The 25,311-nt window shown below is 44.0% G+C and overlaps 1 long non-coding RNA gene across 2 annotated transcripts; it reads left to right on the top strand.

The window, feature by feature from the left end:
- The first annotated feature begins 359 nt into the window (after positions 1–359).
- Positions 360–4,297, top strand: LOC113476763. Of its 2 annotated transcripts, XR_003397778.1 has the most exons (4): positions 360–483; positions 1,170–1,242; positions 1,709–1,825; positions 3,376–4,297. It is a non-coding gene; the product is annotated as an uncharacterized LOC113476763 (long non-coding RNA). The 2 variants fall into 2 exon arrangements; XR_003397779.1 differs by lacking the exon at positions 1,170–1,242.
- Positions 4,298–25,311: the final 21,014 nt, after the last annotated feature.

Genomic DNA, 25,311 nt, shown 5'->3' with positions numbered 1-25,311 from the left:
GGATTTGTACTTTTTGTCCTGTTTAGAAAAACACACTTGACCATGGTGGGTTTTTTTTGTTTGTTTGTTTTTTTTTTTTTATGGAGTGGTGTAGGTTTGGCCAAGAGAAAAGCATGAAACAGAGTGTCATTGAAGCTGTAAACAGGGGAGGAGAAGATTTTTCTTCACTTCTGCAGAGAACATGGAGCAAAGAAAAGGGGACAGAGCCAGACCTGCCTAGGAAGGAGGAATGAAGGAAGGAGCTGAAAAGATCTTGCCTGCTTAAATTAAAATACAGCTTGATAGACTCTGAGTCTGCCTGTTTTCTGTGTGAGTTACCTGGAATCTCTGCAGGCAGGATAGAGACCTGGCCAATCTAGTTGGGCAGAAAAAGGGAAAGAAAGCCAGGAAAGAATACTTCCCTGTGAACGAAGATTCCTGGGCACTGACCGACATGACCAGCAGTGTACCCACCATCAATGGTCCGAGCATGGCTCTGTAAAGGTAGGTATATGGGTTGAAACGCCCGTGAGTGGCAGGGCTGAGGGAGCAGCTGAGGCACTACTGGGAGGCCATATTTGGATGAGCTTGTTGATATTTTCCACTCAGGTCTAGATGGTGAGCCATGAGGAAATATCACCTGGTCTAAGCTGTGCAACAACCATGTAAGTGTGGTTGGAGCCCTTCTGCTGGGCCATAGCTCAGGTTTGGTGTGGTGAGACCACCTCTGTGTTTTGTGTGATGATGACGGAACATAAAAGACTGAGGTGAAATTGGTTCTGCCTGCTCCTCAGAGGTTTTGAGGCAATCTGCATAATCTAGTAATTGATGGACTGCTTCCATCCGTCAAAGGCATGTCTTGTATGAGAACGAAGTGTTTGGGACTCCTGTGTCTTGTCCTCAGTGTCTTCTGTGGTCAAGGAAGATGGCTTTGAAGTGGTAATGGTGCACAGAGTTGACAATATAAGATCTGGTAAAAGAGGAAGACATCAGTTTTGAGCAGTAAAACCAGTGCAGAGCGGGGATATAACCATTTTGGGTTTTAATACAAAGGTCGGTGAGGTAGAAGAGTTTTATAAACTCAAGGACAGTTTCAAAACAAAGGCAAAGGATGATAAACTGAGCACAGATAAATTCAGAGGGGAAATTAGAAGGTCTCTAAAAGGTATAAAGTGGATGTTTTGGAAGAGGTTCAGCAAGAAGCAGCCAAAGACAGATTGTGGCCACTTGTCACATGGAGCTCCATCAGTTTTGGAAAGGGTGGTGAAGTATTTTTGCTTGTGACAGGAGTGACTGGATGTTATGGGCTGGTTGGTCCTTCCTTTCCTTACTGTTGAGTAAAACATGATGTAGGAGACTGAAAAGTCCTTTTGACTAAGAGAAGTATAAGTGTAGTCCTCACTATTAACAGTAGCAAGAGCACAAGATCTCAGGAACCCCAAGGCGAAAGGCCTCCGGAAACTGACTGAATTGAAAAAAGACACCCCTAAACCACAAACAGAACAAATCTGAAATCCTCATTAGTATAAACAAGGTACAGAAAAGGTTATTTTTTCACAGCTCAGTTATTCCACCAGGCCCATCTGAAAGCAAGCATTACATCTCCCCTGTGTGCAATTTCCTCTTCCGTTTTTGACCAGTATTTCACAGCTTGTCACCTCACTTTGCTTCCCACCCAAAATGAAATTGATAGTGGGTGATTGAACCAGTTGTATTTTTCTCCCTCCAGAGGTGGCTGCATTTCAGTAACAGGTGAAATGATAATGACACGGCTGTAGAAATGTCCATTTATTCATGCAGTCCAGACTGGACTCCTTTGTCAGCAGAAGAGCACCTGGATAGACAGGTAGGACTCTCCAGGAGGCAAACGAGAACATGAATGCTAGGTTTCCACCCTGAATTACTCTCTGGAGATGTTTAGACAGCAAGTGCAGAGGAATTCATGGGGTAAATGAGACAGCACTTTGTGTGGGAGCCACCACACCAGGGAGTCACCATGACCTGGGGTGTCTCCAGCAATGTAAGAGGGAGGTTTAGTCATGGAAATGCGCTATTTATACACCTGGGCTTCTCTCTGTGACCTCAGGGAGGATTTTTTTGTTTTGTTTTATGTGTGACATGACTAAAGAACAACAAATCTTAAATCAGTGGAAAGCTTAAAGGAGGTCTTGTAATGTCTCTGTAATGGTCTGGATGCTCAAATGCAGATATATGACTCAGCACACCCATTTAATACCAACAGACAGACGGTTTAGCTATTACAGCTCATTGCAGGAGAGGACTTTATCTGATAATCCAATAATCTTAATTTTATCATTCGGATAATAAACAATGAGGCAAATTCAAAGGAGGCAAAGGCTAAACATAGTGGCTGAAACAGCCTCTGATCTGTTACGTATCAGATGATTTTTATTCATGCTATCATACCAGTACTGGATTCTCAGTCCAGTATAAACCAGTGCAGCTTTGCTGAAGTCAAGGTGCTGAAGTCAACTTGGTCATTTTTTTTTCCCTGCTCTGAGTATCCAGTCTGAAGTGATTAATGCTGTTCAACTCGTAAAACTCATTTTAACCATGTGAATCATGAAAGTTGTGATTCCAGCGAAAACCACTTCACATCTAATCAGGTTAATTGTATGCAATTGCAGAGAATCAGAAGCCTTAGATCTTGAATGCATAGCAGCAAAACACCTAAAGAAAGCTCCCAGTTAAATGAGTGGTGAATGCAAGTGTGTGTTTGGGGTTTTATTTTTAATCTTTTTGTGGGACTAAATGCAAGAAAGGAGCTCATTCTTAAACAAGACTGTTTTGTATATTAAAGATTGCTTTTATTTAATCCGAAAGTCTCCATCACAGAAAACTTCTACACGTGCATTCTTTTCCAGAACAGATATGGCATGCTACACTTGGGAATTTTCTTAGTCTACATTCACATGCAAACATAAACAAACTGAATTAGAAAGAAGGACTCGCATTTCAAAACAATGTTACGAGCACACCAAATCTGGCAATCACAATAAGGGCAGTGCTGGAAACTAGAGATTATTGCAGAAATGGGAACATATTTTGGACAAAGTTCTCTCTCTTAGTCTGAAGCCCTGATGGAGAGAAGACGCGTTATTTTACAGCATCTCAGATACTTTACTGTATCTGAGATGAAGTTGTAAGAGGCCGGACACAGCAGCCTCAGGAAAAAGCTACAATAATTTGTCTCCCCTAGATTTTTACATCAAACAGGTTCCCTTCAATTTCACAAAGTATGTTTTTGCCCTGAAGATACAACTGGAATCTAATAAAATAAGGTGCTAAATTTTGGGTTTTGGGTTTTGTGTTTTTTTGTGGTGTGGGTTTTTTGTTTGTTTGTTTGTTTGTTTGTTTGTTTGTTTGTTTTTACAGGAACAATGTTTCTACCATGTAACTGTACTGCTGTAGATGAAAGCTACTTGCACAGCGAGGTTCCATTGAATCTGAAGTGACATCCCTGATGTAGTTTTTGGCAGAGACACAGAGATTCTGGAGGATGAAACTTAGAAGGTTCAGGAGGCTACTGACCCATAAAGCCCTCTATGCTTGCAGGAGTTTAACTAGGATGTCACTTAAACCTGCAGCCAAAGCACCTCAGGTCACATCAATATCTTTGTTTTAGCCATCAGATGAACTTATATTAAGGTGTTGGGCTGGAAATGGGGTGGTGGGGCACAGACCCATTGATCTCTTGCGAAGACATGGGAACAGAGATGTTGCTTCAAGATCAGAGTAAGTGATACCTTTTAACATCGGTCTCCCTCTAACAAATTGATTTCTGCACCTCCTTTTCTTCCAAAGTTCCTTGCACTTTACAAATGCAGACTGTTCACGCTCCCCCCTCCTCCCCCAATTTCCCTGCAAAGTCATATTTTCTAGGCTAATTCTCATGGTTGTCAGATGGGTGTGTCTTACTCCACCCCAAAAGCTGATGCTCTCCTGCTCCCTTCCTGGCAGGATGAATAAAGTCACGTAGTCTCAAGGAGCAAGAGGATTTAATGATCATTGTTTCTCAGCCCCTTGAAGCTTGCTCTCTCTGATCATGGGGCTGTCTTCCACAGTGCTTTGCTGTGCTGAGAATGGCCTCCACAGCCACATCAACCACCTCTGTCTTCCTCTGTTCCCTTGACAAAATCTCACCTGCTTTCTTCAGCTCTCCAAGAATCAACTCAGTCTTTCCCATTCCAACTAATTAAATTATTCCTGTTATGGTTAAGAAACTAGTGGGATGACAGTATTTTTGCTAACCAGGTACCCTGGAACACTGTAGGATGCCTTTCCTCTCTCCCTGCTTCTCACCACTCCAAGCCCAAGAGCTGGAGACCCTGAAAGCAGGGACATTCACCCTGTTGTCCTGAGTGAATTTCAGTTTGGCTGCAGATTTTTTTTTTGAAATGTTGAACTGATTTAAAACAAAGGCTGACACTTCTCTTGAATAATCTGACATGTGGGATACCTACCTGAAAAATGAAGGCTTGACCTGGTAAGAAGCTTGGATGCTGAGGACTCTTTTAGAGACATGGCAGCTTTTTGAAAACTGGCAGCAATTTTGGGGTGAAATACAGTGCTTCACAGTGCAGAGCAACATAGCACAGTAGTGTCAAACTAGAACTGAGAGCAACTCATATAGCTTCTTCACCTTTGAGGTTATTTTAGGACATCTTTAACAAAGTTAGTATAAAGACAGGACAGTGAATTTTGCAACAAAAGAAAAAAAGAAGTAGGAGTAGAATCTTTAATAGACAGTAACTCCATTTTATAACTACACCAAAAGAGAGATTTATTAATATTCTTTTTTTTTTTTTTTCTTTTCCTATTCCATGATTATTAATCAGGGTGGGGGTGGGGGTGGATTTAAAGGAAAGGGATTATACTCACCGGATTAGTAACACTATGCTTCCCAAACTGGAACTCATAAATCCAGATGGATCCTTACAGCACCATCAAAGCAGAGAAAATTAATCTGTGAAACTGAGATTTGCAAGTGAAAATGGAAATCTGAGTGAGGCAATGAACGTGGAGGTGAAATTACAGATGGTCCCTACTGCCCACATGCCCTCAAACCCTGCTGTTTGGGTGGACTTTGGGCTGGAGGCTGCAGAATGCAACCAACCAGCCCATATTTTGGGCATATGAATGGCTTCTCGGGGCTCTGGAGAAATGCAAGAGACTCGCCTGTGTGTGGTTTCTTCTTACATGGGGAGTTCTGGGCAGGTTACATACCCTGCATGGAAATGGAGTGGAATTTAGAACTGCGGCAAATAGGCATGAAATCAGCTTTCCTCAGCATTCAGCTTTTTCTTCCATGGAAGCTCCCAGCTTGGTGCATGCTTTTGCTGCTGTAATTACTTGGTGAGTACATTAGAGCCCCGGTTTTCATTTGTATTCATTCGCTTTTGTTTTGATGCTCTTTTTTTTTTTTTTTTTCGCTGAGGAAGAGGCATTCATTTCTGGCTGCTGGTCTTACATGTAACAACTCACGCTTGTTCTCTTTGGGGTGCTTCTTTCTTGGGGGTGTAACAAATGTTTTCAGGATGCACTGCTGCTTTACCAGACTCAGGCAACATGTCAAGAAGGGAGAGCCGACTGTCAGGAAAGAAGCAAATTAACTGCTGATGGGCATTATACTTGAGCTCAGGCCAAGCGTCTGAGACTACTTAGTCTTCTGATTAAACAAGAGAACGTGCCTGTGGGGCTTCATGCAATTTGTCACCATGGAGGGGATCTGGGAAAGCGTAAATTACTAGGAGAGGAAATGTATGTATTTGCAAAGAGCCAAGAGTCCTTACTGCAGGGGCTTATCAATAGGGTGGAAAAATGAGAGGCTGGTGGTTATAATACCCACATTCCTATTTACAGCCGCTGTATTGTCACCAGTGCATTAGGCTGTTGGAGCTCAGCAACTCTGGGCAAAGTGGTGTCCTTCTTCTCTGGGTTCATACAACCTCTAGTACAGCATATGACGAGAACATGAAGGATCCAGACCATGCCTGGGGCTTCAGGACAAAAGACCCAAACCAAACAAAACAACAAAAAAAGAACAGTTATTCAGTAAAGGATAGCGCTTTCATGTCTTGAAGAATAAACAGTATGTGGAGAACAGATGGGCTCAGGCAGAAGGGCTATCTTGGAGCTGGCAGAGATAAGAACATTGATATATTTTATATAGTAATGGAGGTATGATGGAGAGGCATGGAGATGACAGATGTGCCCGGGACCTACCCCCTGGCTGTAAGAAAGGTAGGATGACTTCCTCCTGTCTGGCTCTGTGTGCAGGGGAGAATTCAAACCCAGCATTAATCCCAGGATCTCAGTGGGAGACTGACTGTACTAACAAACAGATTTCTTCTCCTTTGCCTCCTGAGGGATGAAGTTCTGTCAGGCAAGGTGAAGTTAGAGACACAAACCTGTGATCTCTCCTCCTGTGGAGTAATGCAAAATGCATGAGGTTTAGACAAAGGAAAGTTAATCTGCTTACATCTATGAAAATTAGTCCCTGGCTTCTCTTGCAAAAGCACCCCCCAGGCGCTCAGCAGAGCTTGCTAAATGATACAAACAAAGCAGCCATTAATTGACTCTTCACTTGCTTTGTATATTTTTCTCCATTTTTTATCTGAAAACTTCACAACTACACAGAGTAATGGAATTGATCCTTTTTTTTTTTTTTTTTTTTCTTTTTTACCCAAGATATGTTTTATAATGAAAGAGCATTAGAATTTCCCCCTTTGGGGAAAAAAAGAAGAGTGTTATTCCTGGCTGTGATAAGCTGAAATATTCTTAAGCTTTCCTGCATGATTCCTTAAGCTATTCTGCTCTTCTGTAACATGTTCCATGAGCTGTTTGCAGAGTGCTTTGCTGTGGACATCAGACATTGCCTTAAAGAGCAGTTGCAAGTTACACAACAGAAGATGTTGTGAGTCCTAACTTGATTCTTTGGTCAGCACAGACAAAATTGCACTCTTGGCTGATTTGGCTGCATTTAGTGCTGGTGAAACAGAGCCAGAACAGGGTCCTGAGCACTGTCCCACTGTCGGCATGATCTGACACGGTTTTGGCCCAATATGGCCAAGTCAGCGTTAAGTTTAACTTCTTCCACAGTCCTCCAACACTACCTAGAAGTCTCTGGAGACTCCAATGTGTGGGCATGCCAGGGCATAGGCTGCTCCATGTGCAGCTGTGGGGTCCACCAGACTTTGTATGTTTGTTTTACAGGTCAAGGCTGGAGGTTATGGGAGGATTTCTTACCTCCCCAGTTTGCACCTAGAAAGACAAGGCAGAAGTGGGATATCTGCAAGAAAAGGCCTTTAGATGGTTGCAGTCAGGAGAGAGGAAGACATTTGTAAATGAATGTGTAGCGATGACACACCTAGAGCTTGGAGCTGCATAGCCCCAGGGTCATAGTAAAGGCTTTGTAGAATGTGTATAAACCATGCTGAGCATTGCTAATGTATGGGAAATTGCTCACTCTGGTGCCACCACAATGCTGGACTTGATCCAATCCTCTGGAGTGCTCCTCTGACCTTGGTGTGCTTTTCCCCACTACAGGGGAGAAACGGACTCATGCCTCTGGCCAGACTGGTGACCTCCTTTAGAGAAAATCCATTGAGAGCTCAGCTGAGGGATTCTGAGGGATGTCCTGCTGGTCTTCGTCAGTCCTGGACAAATCCACACCAAGAACACACACTTGGCTACTGGTCTCTCAGCTTTGGTTGTTTGCTTGGTGATGGCACCTAAGCAGCTTCCAGATTTAGTGGGAGGTTGAGTTGAAATGAGACAGGGGAACAAAGACTTTTTACCCTCTGTCACATAGGCATTAGATCCAGGGCATTTTCTGGGATTCAGTTCCTGGATGAGAAGAGATAGTAAACTAAACTTGGATTGGGTTTGATTCACCTGTTTAAGCTAACCTAGTGTGTTCTGATGGAAACAAGAATAGTTGGTGCTCATGCAAGCAGCTTGGCACTCTCCCAGTGGGGAGAAAGAGGACTTGAGGGAATGTCGTCAGTAAAAACTTTTTCTGGGGAAATTTGAACAGTGTATATTAAGCAATAATTTCTATAGGCTTTCATACAGTTTTAGGTCTTTAACTGCTTCCAGGTTTTTGGAAATCTCTCCTATGGAACAGGCTTGATATAAACATGGCAAGGACAGAGAAATGCACTCATTAGCAAAAGCACTAAGGTATACAGAGGAAGCTGCCTAGAAAGATATTTGGGTATACAAAGCATTGAGAATTATGGCAAAATAATTTCATTTTGCTACAGTGAGCAATCTCTTGGAATCTGCTTAAATTTACGTGGTGGACAAATGTCTTCTGGCCTGTATAAGGCTAATGAGGCTGAAGATGTATGTGGTGGGTTGACACTGGTTTGATGCCAAGTGCTCACCGAAGCTGCTCTGTCTCTTCACCTCCTCAACTGAATAAGGTAGAGAAAACTTAATGAAATGGTTGTGGGTTGAGATAAAGACAGTTTAATAAAGCAAAAGCAAAGGTTGTGCACAAATGCAAAGGAAAACAAAATATTTTATTTTCTACTTCCCATCAGCAGGCAATGCCTGGCCACTTCGCGGGAAGCAGGGCTTCAGTACATGTAGCAGTTGCTCTGTAAGACGGCTGTAAATAATGAATGTTCCTGCTTCCCCCTCTTTTCTCTTACCTTTTACTTCTGGGCAGATGTCATATGGTACAGAATATCCCTTTGGTCACTTTGGGTCAGCTGTCCTGTCTATGTCTCCTCCCAAGATCTTGCCCACCTCCAGCCTGCTGGTGATGGGAGGAATGTTGGAGTGACAACCTTGATGCTGTGCGAGCACTGCTCAGCAGTAGCCAAAACACTGGGGTGTTATCAACACCTTTCTAGCTACCAATACAAAGCACAGTGCTATGGGGGCTGCTATGGGGATGATTATCTCCTCAGACAGACCCAAGACAATCCCCACCCCTTATTACATACCATTTGCATCATGCTCAGGTCCCACGTAATTTAATTTAATATATGTCTTCTAACCGTTTCTTTGCATATGATTTCCATTACTTAAATCCCTTTTTATCAACACAATTTAAACTATATACTCCAACTGCCTTTATACCCGACATGCAGATTTATACATCCCCATGAGCTACTATCCCCTGTCCTTTAGCAGATAGATATTACTTTTCCATTCCATGGACTTCCTCTACTCCTCCAGATGTTCACAAAGGGGTTATGACTTGGGCCTCATCTTCAAGATGGGTGTTCAGGACAGGAGAAGCAGTATGTTCAATTGTTGGACACAAACTTTGGCTTGGTTTGGGTCATCGTTGCACTCATCTGGTTCCTTGTGAAACTCACTCTTCATCAGTTCAGGTTGTTCCTGCTACATTACTTCTTACAACATACAACTCACATCACAGATTACTTTTCCCCTTGGGGCACACACTGAGTCTCCCCATGCTTCCACATGACCCACCAAGTACACCCAGGTCCTTGAGAAAAGACAATCCCATGACCGGGTTTGCCTTTTCCCATGAGTGGAGCAAACCATACCACCTTCCCCAGCCACTTCCCTATTTGCACCACTGATACCTTATCTCCTCCCACAGTTTTGTGTGGGCAGAACCAGGATGGTTATCAGATCCTCTGGGGTTAACCAGTCAAGTGTCTTCTGCTAAACTTTTATCCCAGTGCTTCCATGCCCCATTGCCCAACACTCTCAACACAGTCTTTAACAGTCCGTTATATGTCAATCTTTCCAGAGTCTTGTGGGTGATAGGGGATGTGATACACCCACTCAATGGGTTTCTTTGCCCAGGAGTTTCTCATTTCAGAAATTAGTCCCATTATCTGATTCAGTTGTTTCTGGGGTACCATGTTGCCACAAAATTTGCATTTCAAGGCCTAACACGACGTTTTGGATGGTGGCATGGTTTACAGGTTATGTTTCTAGCCGACCAGCAGTTGTTTCCACCATGGTGAGCATGTAGTGCTTGCATTGGCGTGTTCGTGGCAGTGGTCCGAAGTAGTCAGTTTGCCAGGCCTCACCATATTATTATAAAAACTCAGCCACTTCCCTCTATTCCAGGGAGATTTTACTTGTGTGGCTCACCTGATTGCAGCACGTTTCACCTTTATGAGTGACTTGTGTGATGGCCTCCGTGGTTAGGGCCATCCCTCAATCACAAGCCCGTTTGCATGTTACATTTCTTCCTAGATGTCCCAATGTTTTGTGGGCCTGTTGAGCTACAGAGAACTCACCCATATGCTCCCAGTCCAGGTCCACCTGAGCTGCTTCTATTTTGGCAGCCTCACCTACCTGTTCATCAATGGCTTGAAACTACTCATATGCTGCTAGTATCTCTTTTTTTCTGTTGGGGTGTAGTGGACTTCTGGTCCTTGATACTCCCAGCTCCAAAACCCTAATGGTCAATCTCAGGTTTTTTTTTTTGATATTTTCTGCCGGAGGCTCTAGGTGAGACCATGCTCCCCAGCTGCAGTGTAGAGCACATTTTGCACAACTGGTCCTGCTCAAGAGCTACTGCACAAGCTATTTCCTGTTTGATATGCCAGACCCAATACAATATATGTAAACATATACTATTTACCAGGGAAGAGGACGTTAGTTGAGGAAATGAATAATTTCAGAGGGTATAAACTAATCAGAGATGTTTGGAGAAGGAAGATGCTCACATAATTGGATTTTATTCAAAGGGTAATGCAATCAAATGATAATGAAGGCTGGTTGTTTATCACCTGTTGTAAAAGAGTTGTCTGGGCAGAAAATAAAGAAAGAAATAGTCTTATGTCTTTATAATAAGAACCTCCAAATAACCTTTTATAGATTTGTAGGGTTTAAAGCAGCATGGGATAATGAGATCTTCACATCTGACCTCGTGGATACCATTGTCCTTCCAGTTTCACAGTCATTTCTGTGCTGACTCTATTACATCGGGTTTGATGATCATAAATCTTCTGGAAGACTACTGAGTCTTATTAAAATCTGTGAGTCAATTCTGTAGCTGAAGTTCCCAGAACTGCACTGATTTAGAGTCATGGAGAGTATGATGCCATAGTTAAAGTAATAATAACGATAATAAAAAAATTGTTTCTCGGATTTTTATAGTACTCTATGAGATCATTAAAAATGAACCTCTGTTAGGAATCATCCTGGCTTTTAACTAAGTGCACTCTCTGTGGTCAGTTTAGAGACTGGAAGAAACACAAGCCTTATTGTCTGATCAAACTGTTTTTGCAAACCAGTGGGGCTTTCAGTTGCTTGCAGCTTTTTTGCATCTTGCAAAATACCCCTCTTCTTTGACACTCCCTAGGATTTTGGTTGAGAAGCCACGTCCTGTCCCAGCCAGCAGCACATGAAAAAAGTTGACATTTTCATCTGACATTCATTAACCCCTGAACCCAAGCTGGATGCATTCAATAAATCTGCTACTTTTTTTTTTTTTTTTTTTTTTCCCCATCACGTTGACACCTGTTGAATTCTCTCTGTTGCTTGGACCTGGCATACTTAGTAGGTGACTGGTGTCATAAAACATGCTATGACTCTTCAACACTGCACACCTTGGTGGCATTCAGAGTCTTCATACATTTAGCTCACTGGCAAATTGTGGAGGGAATTACTGAGTTACCCATGCATGCAGTTGCATTGGCAATATTCCCCGTGGTTGTAGCTTTGAATCACACTAGAAACAGCTCATCCTTCTGAGGTAGATTATGTTCACTACACTGTAAAGGTCATTTTGAAGGAACTTCAGAAAAATTGAGGCATGCTTTGTTGTTTTTTTGGAAGAGATTAAAACTGGTTTCTCTTCCAGTTCCTGGCATCTATCAGAGTTGGGATTCACCAGTGCTAAGGACCCAATAAACAACTTGGAGATGGGCCTGGCAACATTAGCCTCTTGCCTCTCCCCAGCCTGGCTGCTCAAGAGCCTCATTCACTGCTGAGGAGCCAAGGTGCAGGAGATGGGGGGGGTCACCCACAGAAGACATGGCAGGACTAGGAAGGTAATTCAGATCCTACAAGCTTGCATCTGGGCCTCTCATGGTTATTTTTTTCTTGAAAATCCTGCAAAATGAATGACACTATCACAGCCCACACTGCTGTGTGTCTGTGTTGGAAGAATACAGCTTGTAAAGAACATTCAGATCATTCAGGCAAGTTTCCTTGGATTATTTTTCCTTTCAGTGATGTAAAAGTGCTGAGGACTGGGGGGCTGAGAAATCCTGGTTCCCCAGGGTTCTCCTTGCCACCCAGCAGCATCGTATGTTCCAAAGCTGAGGTCTCCTGAACTAATACAAGAAAGATATGCATTTCCTCATCTCCATGTTAATTCTCTTTACAGACTATGACATGAAAGCAGTTGAGTGACAAAAGAGGAAAAACAATCTGTGGAACATTTTTTTTTATCTAAAGTAGCTTAACCATTAGTGTTGGAAGAGACTTTGGGGTGTTAAGCTGTTTAAGGAATGCTTTTGAGATCTCCTGCAAAGTGAACAAACAGTCTGTGCTGTCTCAAAGGGATGCTGAAATGTCTGAGGGCATAGAACTTCATTTTTCAGTAGCCAGATATTTCTTTTCCTAGAATGCAATAATTTTGGGATTTTGTTGGTGATCTAGGATTTACCTAGAAGCTAAACAAATGGGATATGAATGTAGGAGGAAGCTTGAGGGACAAACAGGGAGGGGAAAGAATGAAAGTATTCAATAATCACAGAATCCTAGAATGGTTTAGGTTAGAAGGGATATTGAAGGCCATCCAGTTCCAACCCCTTGCCATGAGCAGGGACACCTTCCCCTAGCCCAGCTTGCCCAAAGCCCCGTCCAACCTGGCCTTGAACCCTTCCAGGGAGGGGGCAGCCACAGCTGCTCTGGGCAGCCTGTGCCAGGGCCTCACCACCCTCACAGGGAAGAATTTCTTCCTTCTATCTGACCTAAATCTCCCCTCTGTCAGTTTAAAACCATTACCCCTCACCCTACCCCTACACCCCTCATGGTGAGTCCCTCCCCCCTTTCCTGTAGCCCCTTTCAGCCCTGGGAGGCCGCTCTAAGGTCTCCCCAGAGCCTTCTCTTCTCCAGCTGAACCCCCCAACTCTCTCAGCCTCACAGGGGGGTGCTCCAGACCCCCAGCATCCTCGTGGCCTCCTCTGGCCCCGCTCGAGCAGGTCCGTGTCCTTCTGCTGTTGGTGCCCCCAGAGCTGGACCCAGCCCTGCAGGGGGGTCTCAGGAGAGGGGAGCAGAGGGGGAGAATCCCCCCCTCGCCCTGCTGCCCACATTGCTCTGGGTGCAGCCCAGCACATGGGTGGCTTTCTGGGCTGTGAACACATGTTGCTGGCTCACAGGCAGTCTTCCATCCACTACTACTCTGCCCAAGTCCTTCTCCTTGGGGCTGCTCTCAACCCACTCCTCGCCCAGCCTGTGTTTGTGCTTGGGATTGCCCCAACCCATGGGCCTTGCACTTGGCCTTGTTGAACTTCATGATGTTTCCATGGGCCCACCTTTCCAGCCTGTCCAGGTCCCTTTGGATGTCTTCTCTTCCCTCCAGAGTGTTGACCACATCACACAGCTTGGTGTTGTCAGCAAACTCAATCCCACTGTCCATGTCACCAACAAAGAAGTTAAACAATGCTGGTGCCAACACCAACCCCTAAGGAACAGTGTTTGTCACTGCTCTCCACTTGGACATTGAGCTGTTGACCGCAACTCTTTGAGTGTGATCATCCTGCCAATTCCTTATCCACTAAGTGGTCCATCTGTCCAATCCATGTCTCTCCAATTCAGAGAGGCTGTTGTGCAGGACAGTGTCAGATGTTTTGCACACATCCATGTAGATGATGTGAGTTGCTCTTCCCTTTTCCACCAGTGCTGTAACCCCATTGTAGAAGGCCACCAAATTTGCCAGGCACCATTTGCTCTTAGTAGAGCCACGCTGGCTGTCACCAGTAACCTCCTTATATTCCATGCACCTTAGCATATTTTCCAGGAGTTTCTACTCCATTATCTTGCCAGGCACAGAGGTGAGACTGACAGGCTTGTAGCTCCCCAGGTCTTCTTTTTTTTTTTTTTCCCTTTTTAAAAATGGGGCTTAGTTTTCCCCTTTTCCAGTTAGCAGGAACTTCACCAGACTGTAATGACTTCCCATATATGCCACAAGATGCATGTCATCAGGTCCCATGGACTCGCACACCTTCAGGTTACTTAAATGGTCTTGAACCTGATCTTCTGCAGTGGGCAGTTGTTCATTCTCCCAGTTTCTGCCTTTGCCTTCTGTCTCTTGGGTGATATGGTTGGAGCACTTTGTCAGTGAAGACTGAAGCAAAAGAATCTTTGAGTACCTCAGCCTTCCCATACCCTGGGTAACCAGTGCACTGCAGTATGTGCTCATGCAATGTGCATGGTTGGTGGAAGAAACCCCTCCCAATTCTTCTTTTCCCCTGAAAACAATGTTTTGGAAGCTTCTTGGCATTTCCTACTTACTCCGTTCTATGAAGCGGCAAATCCATGTGAATTTCATGACTACTATGCCCAGACTCTACACTGCTCACCAAAGTCTGTGAACAGCATCCAGATAAGTAAACTTTTATTAGAGGACTGTTCACCTGACCAGAAAAGATTCATGGACAGGAAGAAGAATAGATTTGGCTTTTCCTTTTTTTTTTTTTTTTAAATTCTTTTTATTGTCTCTTTGAGATTGTGCAATAAGGTTGCCACGTAGGGATATGGGGCATTGGATAACTGGAGTGATGTGGAAGAAGAACAGAGACTATGTTGGGATCAGTCACAAGTAAGTGGAGAATTGTACTTCAGTGTGGTTTTTTGCATCCCTGTTACCTCCTGGGCTGGGACTATTAGAGGAATAGGGTTATTAATGGTTGTTTGAGCTGAACCCAAAGCAGGAATGGAAATCTGAGTTCTTGACTTCCCCATGAGAGCCATAGGGTTGAGTGCCCGGTGGACAGGAGCTCCATGAGGCCAGTTTCAGTGCTGATCCGAGCGGAAAATGACTTAATGCGTTACAGGTTACCACCTACCTGTGCACATCTGAGTCTGGTGTACAGGCAATGAAGTGCACCACCTACATCTTCAGTTGTTGTTGACCTCTTCCTGGGAGATAATTTGCATGTGTAGGACACATGGAACATGTTACCCTGTCTCAGGTCTGTATGAGTCATGTATCTTGCAAAGTGCCAGCTGAGTGCAAAGGGTTTGGCACCATCCTGCAGTGCTGTCTCAGCAGGAACTCTGTGCCCACACAAGCTCACGCTGTATTTACAAGTCATGAAACACCCACCCACAGGTTCATACTATAAACATTCTGCTCTGGCAGCAGGTGGGACAGTCTTCCCACTGTGTCAGGAACCCTGAACAGAAAAAACCTCATGCAGATATGAATAAAAATGTCCTAGACCCACGGGGACACCACACGGGGTTGAGGACAAACTGTTGTGTAAGTTTGACAGTCAAAAAACTTTTCAGCTTTTGCCTTATAGGAGTGGAACACTCCATTGCGAGTAACTTTAAATTCAAAGTTGAAGCATCAACAGCAGGGCTAAATAACTTCAGGATTAAATGAAATATTGAGGTTTTGTGTCAAATAAAGTTTCTCAGATTGACCCAAAATAAAAAGTTCAGAATTAAGACATTGTCAAAAAGCATTTTTATCTTGTCTGCTGAATTCTTCCCCCCCCCCCCCCCCCCCCCCCCCCCCCCCTTCTCCTTCCCCATTTCTCTTAGCTTTCAACTCAGCCACTGAACCAAAACTCCCATTATTCATCCAGCTCCATGCTGGCATTTGCAGAGAGCTTGCAAATGTGTGGAGAGGGGCAGCTCACCCACCCATTTTAGCAGTGCATTAACGTAAATCTGTGGGGATAACGCATGTGTCAGCAGAGCAAACTCTTCAGAATCTCAAAGGCAATGTGGAGATAGAGGGATTATGTTTAGGGGTTGGTGCTGCATATCTGGAATGACAACACTCTTTGTTTCAATATCATGAGAGGCATTTTTGGAGACTCATCCCACACAGAATTGTGGGCAGAAGCGTCAACAATACCAAAAGCAAAACAATAGCATTAAGTAAAAAGGAGCTGAAAACCAGACTCAGTCATGGTAAGGAAACCAATAACAACGCGACTTAGATAAGAGCATGTAATTGCACAGATAGTACAGATGTGAGAATGAACATCCCGTACAAGGGGATTTAGCCAGCCAGGAACAACCACAAGAGAGGGTTAGTGTGGTTTGAGTCAAAAGCAGTGACTGTCTGAAAAACTTGCCTATGAAGAGAAATGGCCTTACTCAAGGGACAACACTCATAAAAGCTGGCTGACCTTAAATGATTAACCCTGTGAGGTTGGCCGGTTTTCACATTTGTGTTTGCATGAGAGGAACTGAAGATGGGAAGGTCTATGCTGAGTGAAGTTGGCTTTTGTAATCACGCTGTGCTTCAAGTCCAAAAGTAAGCAATGACTTGAGTCTTCAGGACTCTTTTGTTCCTGTTACCCTCAGTACACTGAGGCACCACTGATTGTGCTGAGGTCTGACTCCCCCCATGAAGAAAAAAAATCCATAGAATCTAGCAAGATCCTTCAAGGCACCTAAGATCACAGAGGTAAAGCCCTGGAGCAGTGACAAACACAAGGAGGGTCCCTGAGGGACTGATTTGGGGTGTCATCTCTTTGTGATGGCTAAAAGCAGGGAGCTTGATTGTAAAGCAGAGGTACCTTCTCTGTTCCCCTTGCCTCTCACCTAAAGCTTTCCCTAAATAAATCCTTCCCTGAGCCTGCTTTCCTCTCTTTCTCTGTGTCAGCCTGTTCTTCTTGCATCTTCACTGTGACAGAGGAGGAGGTGATTATACAATAATAGACACTCTACCAATCAGACTTAAGCATTATGATAAAAGCACTTTAAGCACTCTATGTATGAGACCTTTCTAATAAAGTGTATATTGATGCCCTCCTGCACTGAAAACCTCTCATGTAGTCTCTTCTAGACAGTGTATGTTCTTAACAGATCCCTGTCAAAATGACTGAGAAAGAATGATAACTGAAGGGCAGCAGAAGGATGAGGTAAAAGCGAGTAAAGGTGCAAGAAATCTTTCATTAGATAACAGAAAAATAAGAAAAAAGATTACGGTGACAGTGGTCAGAAAATGAAACAGAGGCCCAGAGGTTGTGAAATCTCCATTCTTGGAGATACTCAAAACTCAAGAGAATGTGGCCTTGAACACACTTTGAGGTTGGATCTGATGCTGAAGGTGGCCCTACTTAGAGCAGGGTGTTGGACCAGATGACTTCCAGAGGTCCTTTCCAGCTGAAATTATCCTACAGGAATGTAACAAACCTATAACAGGTTTCTTCCAGACTTGCCACCATGTACTCTGTTACCATGTCCTCTTGGTTGTCTGGGCCTGGGTCTTCTTGGAGAGGACTTTGTTTCCAGTTTGAAACAGAGTAGTGGGGAATGCTGCACACCCAGATATCTCTGTATTGGGAAGTAATGCCAAATCCAACAATATGGACATACGTGGAATGCAAAATCCAAGAAGATATATGGAGGGATGTGTATATACATGTTTTTCTATACATACACACACACACACACATTCACAAATTATTTATATGTATGCATATATATAGAGAGGAAGATATACGGAGGGAACATGTACAGAGTGACCCTGGTGTTTGTCAGATGGCTCAGTGTTACTGGAACTACCACAGAAGCCTTGACCAGGAATTTGGTCATTCTGACATTTTTAGAAGTCCCTACCTTATACCTAGGAGCTTCTTTTTACTCCAGGATGCGTTTCTAGATGTTGCCAGTCCTGCCAGTGGATGCAAGTCCCATTGCAGGTTTTTTGAACGTGAGATGGATCATGATACTTTGAGGAGAGAAGAATGGGGAGAGAAAAAGATAATTCCAAGCTGCAGTTACCTCGCCTCAGCTTCACATCGCTATAAACCAACCGATTTATTTTCACAGTGAATGAGACCCTCCAATCTCATTACCTATCTGTAAATGACTCTTTTCCTCATGTTGGCTGGCTATCTTTCTGTGTGGCTTATGAGCCCAGAGTAGTGCCTACTTGACATCATAACCATGAGCATCACACTGAAATTTCCAGAGGCACTCCTTTCTCTCTGAAAAGGTATTCCTTGTCTAAAGCACCAGGGCTAAAAATAATCATAGTGGGGATGTGATAGCCTCTGGCTGCCCAGGACAAATTGATGGGGTAGCTTGCTTGAAGTCACCCAGCCTTTGGAGAGATGATGTGATGTTTCTCTATCCTACTTAAAATTTCCAACACTGTCAAAGGACAATTTTGTCACAAATCATGGACCACCTGAAACACCCACATGGCTACCTAACACCCTCTAAGCAGGGTTGACCCTTGGCCCAGCCAATGAACACTGAGGAAGCACTCAAGATAAAGTAAATTTTTCTGCCACTGAGGCTGAGTGGGTATTAGTCAGCACGGAATGAATTTTGGGTTGATTTCTACTTTTAGGCTGAATACAAGGAAGATCTCAGATACGTGTGATGATTTCTGAAATCGTCTTTACCCCAAACCCATAACAAGATCAGAGAAGATGTTGTTGGGGGAGGTGAATGAAAAAGGCATGACTGACCTAAGTCCATGAGAAGGCGAAACCTCCAAATATCGTTGTAATTAACTGAGGGACTGAGGGCAAGATATATTTCCAGCATGCATTTTGCAGCATTCCAGATGTTTAACTTTTTATTTCTTTGCAGAAACTTAAGACCCCATTCCCAAACACCCCCAGATACTTTTGTCTAGGGAAATGATTCAGAATGAAGCAAAGATGTGTTTTCCTCACTGTTCAGATTAGAAGTCAGTGGCATCACGCCGACAGACAGGAGCTGACCAGAAAAATGTGTGCAATAATAAACAAGAATAATTGTGTTGGATTAGATGGATCCCTCTGGATTAGACTCGTGTCTTCTTTTCCTTCAACTTTCTTTTGCCAGACACTCCCCCCAATTACTCTTACTCCCCTTCAAATGGCATTGCTGGTCCCTAGGAGTTTATAGCAGGTTTCCTAAGAGCTGGGATTTTCCTCTTAGGACTCCACTCCTAAAGTCCTGTGGTTACCAGAGAAGCCAGCTTTCTTTCAAAACCAAAATTAAATTTCCAGTCCTCATGGCTGTTGAGAAAAACTAAACATGGCTCAGGTCTAATCTGAAGTCAAATATAATATGATCTTTTTCTTCCCATAAGCAAAATAGAAGATCATGTTTTATAGACTTGACTCTGGATTGTTGATCCAGAGCGGTTATCAAGAACACAGGCAAGCTGGTTAATTTTTAAGCAGAGTTTGATGAGCTTGTGAGTGAATTTACATAGCAGGGTCACCTACAGCAACCCTGAGGATCCTCTATATTCTGTGGTCCAGTGTTCCCTTTCCCAGATTTCCTTTTTGCACTTCCAGACCACAATTTAGGGCAGTCACTACTGTTTCTGTAGGTAAGCAAAATCAACAGTACCCTCCATTTGGGAAAGCAAGGTTTTAGAATGGAGATACAGATCAAGGAAGTAAAGACATCATCAGTATCCGGATATGGCACTATGTAATGTTGGAAGAAGAAGGGAAAAACAATTAAATAATGAAATACCAGCTGCTGGTTTATTAGTACAAAAAGTAATGTGCTGCTTATCTCTCCAAACACTCTCCCATGTAGAGCAGGCAGCTGTACAACCACCTTTGCCTGGTTCATTTGGGAGATGGAGGGTAAGGTCTGGAATTTTGTTTGAGAAGGGAACAAAGTGGGGCATGTGATGAAGATCATTGGTGTGGAGGAGTGTATGGGAGACTTGTACCTGCCTCTCCTAGAATTAAAGCTGCAGGAGCTCAAGCATCATTGTGAAAGTGTAGGCTGAAAACATAAGGTGGTGGGATTTTAGACAGTGCCTAGTCCATCTGCACCTCTAGGAAGGTCTAGAAAAACGAAGAGGGAGAAACATAAAGGAAAGTCTTTCCAAGGGCTATGAAAGTCACTGATACCCTTGAGCTCCAGCTACCCAGTGTACCTGCTGGGAATATCTCCGGGTTGCTTAGCCTCCAGGTATATCTGCCCTATTGTAACCTTCCTTTGCAGGCAGCAGAAGGGCTTCGTGTCAGGGAGACACCTCTTTTACATTACAAAATGGGAGAAAGATCCCCAGAGTGCATTCAGGAGCTGATCGTGTGCAGACCCTAGAAAAAGCAGGAGGGAATTGTTTCAGCAAGACTTCACTGTACCCTCTTTTACCAGGATTACATTAATCAGCAAGGATCTTGCTTCATGCCACGGACCTCGTCCACTTTAAATTGTCTCCCTGTTTTCCTACACCATATCCTGGCTGGTAGCCTAAGTGTCTCCCTACAACTGAGATTGTGATATGCCTGTGTAAATCAACATCATCCCTTGGAGCTCAGTGACATGATGCTGCTTTACTTGCGTGCAGGGTCTGGCTATGCCGTTGTGTGTGATTTAAACAAGATGTTCCTCAGGCTTGAACATAAGTGAATAAATGATGCTTGACATTTCAGAGAAGATCATGTTCACTAAAAACATTTCTTGTTCCAGCAGACTCACCCATGTCATTTATCCACTTAGTTCCTCTGCATGCTTTCTCCTGCTCCCTTCATCTCACCTCGGTACTATAATGCTTCCAGGACTCTCATGTTCAGAGATTTTAATTCACACATGAGCTAAATCTTTCTTGGTCCCATTTCAGGTTCCTTCAGTGCTTTCTCTGCAAACATTGTCTTCTAACTGAACTCTCAGTGTATCTGCAGTTATCTACTGTTAGGTGGGAACCAAACCATGAGGAAGAGTTAGGTTTGCATCTGGTCAGTGATCTCTCTCCCATTCACACACGGCTCCCTCCTTTCTATTTGGAAGACCAGTATCTCATGTGTTTTCAGGACCAGGGTTTCTTTCCTGTTCTCTGACCCCAGTGCCTGATGGACATTGTTGACACTCACTGCTGACCACTCAGATCTAGACTACAAGGTCATGGTAGGGGAGAATGGACAGAGGATTGGCTTGGCCTTGCCCTGTCTGGAGCTGTCATGGGTAAAAATTAATTCCTACAGTTGGGTAGGAATGATTTCCCAGCTGCAGCCTAACTCCTGGGCTCTCCCACAGTGAGAGATCTCATGTGCCAGATAAGCCTTTCAGCTCATAACCCCCAAAAGGGTCAGTTCAGCCCACTGGAGATAGAATTGCTAAAGTGACTGATTTGTATCCAGAATGACATCATGGCTCCTTCAAAAAGGTTCATGAGGGCTGGTCTGTTCAACTTCTGCTTAGCTCAGATGTCCTCCAGGATTTCTTATTCCTTCACAAGAGAGGAAGGGCTGCAGCAACGCTGGGGGAGACTTGGATAGGAACCTTGCAAAACCAAGCTTGAAATTTAAGATTGGACGTGACCTTCCATTAATTCCTTCTAAAACTAGTAGGAACTGTACATCAAGTAGGAACAAGCAGCTTTTAAAAATCAGAGTTACAGGTTCCGGCTTTATAATGGTGATTTCACTACTTTACTATCTCCCAAGCAGGCCATAAAGCACATTCAACAAGTATTACACGAGCTATTTTGATGCTGGAACTGATAGACACGCTCCAGATAGACTCACGGAGTAGCCTAGTTGGCTCCTATCCTACTGCATAGGTGGCTGCAATTTACCACTAGATGAAACCCTCCTCCCTCACCACACACACGCGCATACACAAACAACCCAGCTTGAAACATGGTTTGCAGTACACCTGCTGCTTCCGATAAATCATTCACCATTGTTGCATCCAGCGTTCCTCCTACAGAAAATTTATACAGGACTGCATATAAAAAACAGCTGTTAGCACTTTGGCAGATATCAGTCCTTCTCTTCTCCAAATGGGTATTGCTTCCAAACAGACATAGTTTGGATTTAATTTCTTCTTCTTGCTCAAAATTTGGCTGCGTAGATGTCCTCTATTTTCCATGGACAGATGAAGGTACTTCAGCGGAGCTAATATTACTTGTTAATCTTTGTGGCATTCAGTGGAGCACAGAGAAATGGAAAATTCTTTGTAAAGTTTTTGTTCTTCGAGAGAGAACTGAAGAGATTTGGAACTGCCAATTGCTCAGCCAGCAGCAAACAGACTTCTGTTTCTCATGGGGGAAAAACATGCATGTTTTTATGTCAGTCTAGATCTGGCTTGTTTATTTGTCTTTGATTCAGTATCATATACCTCCCTTTCCAGGCTCACCTAGGTTGCATCTAAGGGCATTTAGCTCTCATTTGCCCCTGGTTGGCTTGAACCATTGAATCAAGGTTGGAGAGAAACTATCGTAACAGTGAGACTTCTGGCAGCATGGGTGGGAGTAGAATGGCGAAGTATCTAGGGGCATGTTCACTGGGAGAGGGTTAAATTTGAGGTTCAGCCCAACTCCAGGCAGAAGGCACCCAGCCCACCTTCGTTCTGCCAACTCTATGCACCATAAGTCCACTGCGGGAAAACATCCTACTATGCTGGTCATCTTCCTTTCTACTTCACAGGCAAAATGATTCTGCCTGATTAGGCATCCTATGTATGATCAACATAGGAGCTGTCAACATCCCATACTGCTCTTGCTTCACCGGTGCCCATAAATAGCCCAGCATAGTGAACCTGCTACCCAAGCTACCCCAGAACATGATGGTGCATAAAGTCACATTTTCTTTGGTGAGTGACGCCTAGGAAGAAAGAGTGTGTGAGCTGCGGATCCAGCAATGCAGGGTGTGCGTGGCTGGCATCAGCTGGTTTAATGCTGTAGAAGGGACCCAATCTCATGTAGGACTGAGTGAAGTAAGAGTTGCCACTGATGTGGGCCTCATGCATAACAAAAATCGGGTACTTAGTTGTGGACTCTGAAACCATTTAGTTTTGGAATAGCTAAACAAGGAGGGAAAGGTTACAGGAGGAACGAGTTCCAAAGAGTGCTTGAAAGTTCTGAGCAGTCTAGCCAGTGGGGATGACATTCTGCAAAGGTCTCCATCGGTTAGGTTTTACTATGATTATATTTCATACTCATGAGGAAGAAGCATTTGCTCATGCCTGGTTACAGACTTCTCTCTCTGCAAGGGCAGTGATCCAGGGAACCACCCTGCATTGTTTGTGCCGTGCTGGGTGAAGGCATCACATAGCTGTGGATGGAATGAGGAGCCCTTCATGACATTGATACTGTAAGTGTATCAGATGGCATGAGAGCATCCTTCAAAATAACCACTGCAACCACATTAGAACGATAGAGCTAGAAGGCATCGTGCTTTGGGTCTAGGGAGAGAGAAAAGGGTGATTTGTCCAATTCATGTTTTGCCTGCTTTTTTTTTTTTTTTGTGATGCAATTTTCTACTGTATTTTTCCAGGTGATATTTAGGGCCAGGGCCAGAGAAAGGCCATGCACCCTTTTATTCCAGTGAAAGTTAATGCAGATGATGTGGGAAACAGTCTTAATGTGAGACGACGAGAAGGCTCAAACTTACTGAATTGCATCACCCAAGCAACTGATATCCACATGGTGGGTCATTCAAACCCAGCCTGTATTGGATTTGAAGTCATCCATGCTGTTATTGGGAAGAACTAAGATTAGGACATCTGGAGGTGGATGGGCTTCAGTGTCTCTGTCCTGTTCCTCTCCATCCAGGTGAAAGAAAGCCTGTCTGCAAGCAAAGACTTGGGCTTCACAGAATCACAAAATCATCTAGGTTGGAAAAGACCTTGAAGATCCTCCAGTCCAACCATTAACCTAACATTGACAGTTCCCAACAACATCATATCCCTCAGCACTGGGTCAGCCCGACTCTTCAACCCCTCCAGGGATGGGGACTCCCCCCCTGCCCTGGGCAGCCCATTCCAACGCCCAACAGCCCCTTCTGCAAAGAAATACTTCATAATATCTAGTCTAGACTTCACCCAGCATATCTCTAGTAAGATCCAGAGTTGAGGTTAGAACCTGGCAGGAAAACTTGCTTGTGTGTAAACAGTGGGAATAGGATGGGAGTCAGACCTATTCCTGCACCACACTGAAGTGGCATTGTAGACACCCCCCAGGGATAAATGTGAGGAGCTCTATGAGGGTGAACACCTTCTGCAGTGTGGTGCTTCTCTCCTGGATGTTGTCTGATGTTGATACTGAAATCAGTGAATGGGATAAGGACAATCTATACAGTAGCCCACACCTCGTTCTCAGCCAAGACCCACAGAGCTCCATCTGTAGCACGTGTTTGTGCAACTGCCTTTGGTCATCAGCGTTCCCTTGCTGCTGGGACCGGAGTGCTTTCTGAAATAAGGTAAATCATTCAAAGTTCATCCATTCAAAAGAGCAGAAAAATTTTAGTCCCTGTTTCCACCTGTAGTCATTGGTTACCCTTCCTGAAAAATACTTCTGGAATGTGACTGCTGCTGGAGTGGTGGTACACAGGCCATGTGTGTATGCGACATGCTAAATGCTGGAGCAAGGAACACTTGCCCAGTTCTTCCCCCCGTACAAAGCACGCTCTTGCATCAAAAGAAATGCCATGATTAAACTCTCACCTTAAATTTTGTTTTCAGTAAATCAGCTTTCTTATTTCAAAGCTGTTAGAGCTAAACCACGCACAAGGAGAAAGTTGCCACCGGTTGAATTAACATGTCTCTAGAAGCTGCTGCCCAGCAGGAAGCATGGATGGGAGTTGACTAGGTTTGCTCCTAGTGCTCCTGAAAATCACAAGCTTAAGCTTAAGCCACCCCTTGTGAGGTCTTCCCAAAGAGACACAGCTCACTCCCATCTTCCTCTATCCTTAACAAACTGGAGGAGCTCGTGGAACTTCTTCCTTGTGCACCCAGAGGAATACTTAACCAGCATCCATCTAAGGGTGCTCCTGAAGGGTTTCTGAGGCTCTGAGTCCTATAGGCAGGAAAAGACACAGAAGAAATATTTCATGAGAATCAATAAAGGTTTTCTTTTTATTTTAATTCCCTTTTACATACACCTGTGGTTTGTCATTTTCCGCTTGTTACTTTGGTCCATACAGGAAGCAGAAGTGGAGGAATGTAAACCAAATGCCTGCCTGATGACACACACAAGGCAATGTCCCCATAACACACAGAGAGAAATCACAGCTTTGTCCTTTAGCTTTTCAGGTTTTTTTCCTCTTCTGAAGTGTAACAAGGTTTTAAAAACCACTTCAGTGAAAGCACTCATATTGGAGGGGGAAGAACACACCCCAGCTCTTTTCCCTCCTGCTCAGACTAGAAAAAAGGAGACAATATCTCAAAAACAGACTCCCCGGGCAGAGCCTAGCAGACTGC

This window comes from Athene cunicularia, assembly GCF_003259725.1.
Source record: "Athene cunicularia isolate RWA chromosome 2 unlocalized genomic scaffold, athCun1 chr2_part1, whole genome shotgun sequence".
Taxonomy (NCBI): Eukaryota; Metazoa; Chordata; class Aves; order Strigiformes; family Strigidae; genus Athene; species Athene cunicularia.
This window is presented reverse-complemented; position numbering and strand designations above follow the sequence as displayed.